The sequence below is a fragment of the Brienomyrus brachyistius genome, unplaced genomic scaffold (assembly GCF_023856365.1).
Source record: "Brienomyrus brachyistius isolate T26 unplaced genomic scaffold, BBRACH_0.4 scaffold39, whole genome shotgun sequence".
Classification (NCBI taxonomy): Eukaryota; Metazoa; Chordata; class Actinopteri; order Osteoglossiformes; family Mormyridae; genus Brienomyrus; species Brienomyrus brachyistius.
The window spans coordinates 238,604-243,849 of NW_026042314.1; positions in this window are offsets into that span (position 1 = coordinate 238,604).

The following is a 5,246-nucleotide window of genomic DNA, read 5'->3' on the forward strand; positions in this document are numbered from 1 at the left end:
AGTCAACCTGTGGGGCAGGCAGTGAAGTCTGTGGCTCTTCTGTGTCAGAAGAGCTTAAAAGGAAATTGTTGTTTCCTTGTCTGGACAGAATGATCTCTGAACTTGAGAAGCGTTTTTCTGGTGTTAGTCAGGAATTGCTTAATGGGATTCAGGCCTGTAGTCCAACCTCAAACCAATTCTTGTCTGAGCCTCATTTGTCAGCCCTGGCACTGCATTACCATATTGAACTTCAGTTAGAGGAAGTTGCAGTTGCCAAAAACTTTTTGAAGCTCCAGAGTGAGGCTGGTGCCATTCCAGATATGTTAACATTATACAAACTTCTGGATAAGATCTTCCCCACACTGAAAACTGTTATTCAGGTTGCCCTAACAATCCCAGTTAGCAGCTGTAGCTGTGAGATCTTTCAGTGTCTTGCGTCGGCTCCATACCTGGCTGAGAAGGACCATGGGTCAAAGCAGACTCCAGCACCTGGCTGTGATGTCAGTTGAGAAGGAGATGCTTGAGAGAGTTGACCACCAAAAAGTGACAGACAGATTTGCCAGCCACAAGGTGAGGCGACATAGGTTAAAATAAAAAAACAAATCTGCAGAGTCATAGTAGTATCTGCAGTAAAGATCTTTTCATACATTGCATACATTGTACCATAGGCAAAGTTGCCAACATCTTTATAATTTTTTTATTAATATTTTGTACATTTGTGTATTTCACACTGTTCTATTTTTTGAGGGTATTTTTTATGTATCTGTATTATATTATTCATTCACATTAAAAGTGAATCCCTGTCCAAAAAATGCACTCTGTTTACTTTTTACTCACTATTATCATCATTCATTACTCTCCTCCAGTAATTAAGGTTAGGATATGTATTTTTTTTATTCCAATCCATTCTTCTTTTGCAGTCGTGGTCTTTTGCAGCATTTTTAAAAAAACCTTTATCAAATTTGATGGTCCTGTTAAAGACTTTTTCAAAAAGTGTTTTGCTTTTCTTACACAAATGTTGGAATTAAATTGTTAAAATGTACAAAACAGTCATGTCATGTTTTTTGACAAGGACCCAGGCACAGAGAAACTCTTAGGATTTAATAAAGAAATCTGCAGACTTGCACAGAGATGGTAAATTGATGACTGATGACGGAGACAAAGACAACAGACGAAAAGGACAGGGAGGAACAGGGGTTTAAATGCACAAAGGAGACATTCAGATAGAACTCGGGACAACTGGAGACATTTAAGGATGCGGGGACTGAAAGAGGCAGGGAAAAAGTCTCATTGTGACGAGTAAAGTGTATCTTGCCTTGCTGGGCAGCTCCCTGGGTGCTCAGCACCCCCAAAGCTCTGAACCTAGAATCACTACAGTTTTGCAGTCTGTTCTGCCAAACAATGTACTAAAAAGTGTAGTGTTATACATGACACTGTAATTAATTCAAGAGATGTACAATCAAGTTATAATAGTGTGATTATCATAATCACACAAATATATGAATTCCTCCGATGCTGAATTAAACAATCCTTCATGCTGTCCCTTATGTGAATTAGTAAAAATTTCCACACCTTTTTCACCATAGTCAGCCATTCTCTCCATAGTCATATGCAATTCCAATTCCCCCTTTTATTTATTTTATGGCAGACAGACAGCAGTGTTTCCCCTATCATTATATTAGGGTGCCCCCCCGCAGAAGGTCAAGTTCATCTTATTTAATTACATTTTCTATATAGCGTCAGATCACAGCAGAAGTCATTTACTGTAAGGTTACTTTTACTATAGAAGAGCTCTATACATTGTCCTTTTAATAAACAGATTAAATAGCCTTTTGTTATTTATCTTATTTGCACAACAGCTTGTCATTTTTGTCTCTATACCAGAGGTGCCCAATACATCGATCGCGATCTACTGGTCGATCGCAAAGACTGAGTAGATCGCATGACATAAAAAATAGAGGAAGGGTGACGCGATCAACCGCGCCAGCTGCTGCAAAACTCCAGTAAGCAACCGAGTCGCCTCCAATTTATTTCTACTAAACTTAAGAGAGGGTATAAAACTGAATGGGGGAGCAGGACCAAGTACGAAGCCAATAACCTACCACTTCCATACGGAATGAAAGGTGGAGTATTTTTTCCCCACAAAGTCATATTCGAAGTGCGTTTGTTTCATCTGTCAGTCTACCATTGCTATTCCGAAGAAGGTAAATGTGGAGCGGCATTTTCGGACTGCTCATAAAAACTACGGCATTAACTTCCCTCCGAAAAGCGAGCTGAGTAAGAGAAAGGTGAAGGAACTAAAATCCCAGTTCAATGCAAAAATGCTTCATTTATGCCAAAGGGAAATTAATAATAATGATAAACAATATTAAATAATAACAATAATACTAACAACAATAAATAACAACGAATATCTATAAATCTATAAATAATAATATGTTTTGCAATTTATAGTAGATCATTTTGACTTGGTCATTTATAAGTAGCTCGCAAGCTGAAAAAGTGTGGACACCCCTGCTCTACACTTTCGCGCATGGCGGAGTTCCGTCCCGATGCGCGCTCACAGACACGTGCGCGCACACACAGGTGAGCACACTCCCACCAGCGGACAGAGAGCGCGCGTCAGAAAATATGTAGCGTCAGCCACCAGAAAAGCAGAGAAAAATATCTGCGTTTTTTAAAGGGTATTAAAGACGTTTCACAATGGAATTTTCTGCTTTAAACTATCACCATTTTATGCTATCAGCTATCGTTTTTAAAGCCTAACAGTTAATATATTTTCAGCTCGAGCCAAACATCTGCAATAGGCTGCCAGGAGACCATCTTGTAACTTGCATGCCGATCTCAATAAATAGGCCTGACGTTTCCGACTTCCCATATCAAGAGGCTCTAGAAATGTTCTCTTTTTTTCCCCCCTTGTCCTGTCAGCTTTAGCAGAATCATGGTCTGAATGCTGTGCCAAACATGCTTGCTTTACCATGAGGGGATCTATAAACTCTGTATAGGCCCCTCATGTTGATCTATTTCTTTTTATTTTAATTTAATTTATTTATTTCAGTTTCATCATGTAAAAACATTGCAGTGGGTGAGTTGGCTGTAGTGGAGGGACATATTAGGAGGGGGAAAAAGAAGGAAAAGGATAAAAAAAGACATGAAAAAGAAAAAAGGAGTGATAGATTCAGAAATGAATAAACAAAATTATAGTGTGCAGAAAGTAACACAACTATACAAGCATATAAAATCTTAGTGTGTGCTTGGATGGGTGCGTGCAAGTATATGTACATGTGTGCTCAATTGTGTAGGCGAGATGCAGGCTAGCGTGCGTGACCACTCTCAGAGATAGAGTGTTGGATGCGTGTGGAGATGTATGAGACTGTATGTAGTGTAGGGGTGAGTATGACTGTTGAGAAACTAAGATGAATTTAAAATTGAAGGGCGCTGCTTGTGAACAGCCCTCCTCCACATCACTCCCCCATCAAGACCCTGAATGTATATGGTCTGAGTAAAATTGGGGGGCGGCAGCAGCACAGAGGCGAGTGATACCACCAGCCTCTGAGTAGTGCCCCCGGCCCCCAAGGCCCCGTGTGTATACTGGTATGTGATGACTAAAGTGCAATTAAAACAGGGGGAGGCAGAAGGCCGCACAGCACAGTGAGTCAGGCCACGTAAACGGCCCTCCCCACCGTAGAATGCACTGTTTTGAATAACATGTTATAGATTTATAATCCCTTTATCGCGCCTTACAGGAAAGTTCAATGCTTTCTTTTTCTGGCAAATATCTGGATGGTTCAAAATGGGTGTTAGATTACAGGGATAAGTGCAGACCTGGTTATTTTAAAAAATTCCCACCAGGCTGTCAATGAGGTGTTAATACTAAGGCTTTTAAAACAGTTATAATGCTAGTTAATGCTAGGACTTATAAAGGGTAGTTCAGAGATTTTTACTTCTCCACTGATTGATTGTTCTAAGTCCAGCCATGGACTGTCTGCTGGGCTTGATTTAATCCAATTTGATACATATGGCAATTTGTTGGCTAAGAAGTAGTAATAGAAATTTGGTAGTTCTAGACCACCATTACCTTTAGCTTTTTGTAGGGTTTTTAAGCTTATTTGCGATGGTTTGTTCTTCCATAAAAATGATGAGATGCTTGAGTCTAGTGATATAAACCAAGCAATAGAGGGTTTATTAGGGATCATTGAGGACAAGTAATTGATTTTAGGCAAGACCATCATTTTAATGGTGGCAATTCTATCCATGAGTGATATAGTTAGAGATTTCCATCGCATGAAATCATCTTCTACCTTTTTTAATACTGGAATGTCATTCGTCTGTACCAAGTCTGAGAGCCTGGTGGAAAAATGTATGCCTACATTTACCTGACTGTAACGGAATACCAGTTGTGTTGTGGAAATTACAATTCAAAGGTAGAACTATAGATTTGCTCCAGTTGATGGAGCAGTCTGATATAGATGAGAACTTATCTATAAGTGATATTGTCTTAAGAAGAGAGGCTGGTGAGTTCCTAAGAAAGAGTAATACGTCATCTGCATACAGGCTTATCTTATGGTCTATTTTTTCTGTTTGAATTCCTTTAATATGTACATTTTGTCTAATCGCCGCTGCTAGTGGCTGAATGAAGATAACAAAAAGCGAGGGAGAGAGCGGGCAGCCCTGCCTGGTGCCCCTCTGCAAACGGAGGCTTCGAGAAAATAGTTCATTTGTCCTAATACGTTCATTTGGAGAGCTGTATAGTGTTTTAATCCAGCTTATGAAGTATGAACCAAATCCAAATTTATGTAGAACTGCAAATAGAAATTTCCAATTTACTTTGTCAAATGCTTTCTCTGCATCTAGAGATATAACCGTGGTTTCTAATTTGTTAATGGAGCTGTAGTCTATAACATTCAGTAGTCTACGTGTATTATTGGCTGAGTGCCTACCCATGATAAAACCTGTTTGGTCAGGATGTATAAGAAATGGACTAACTTTCTCTAATCTTTTGGCAAGGACTTTGCTAATTATTTTAAGATCTACGTCTATGAGTGAGATTGGGTGGTAGCTGGATGTCAGCGTTGGGTCTTTACCAGGTTTCAGAAGCAGGCTAATATTGGCACAGTTCATGTTTGGAGATAGCGAGTGATCATTCTGAATTTGAGTAACCATTCTGATAAAAATGGGTGCTAGCGTTGGCCAAAATACTTTGTAGAATTCTGCTGGGAAACCATCAGGACCTGGAGCTTTATTATTTGGCAGATACTGTACAGCTT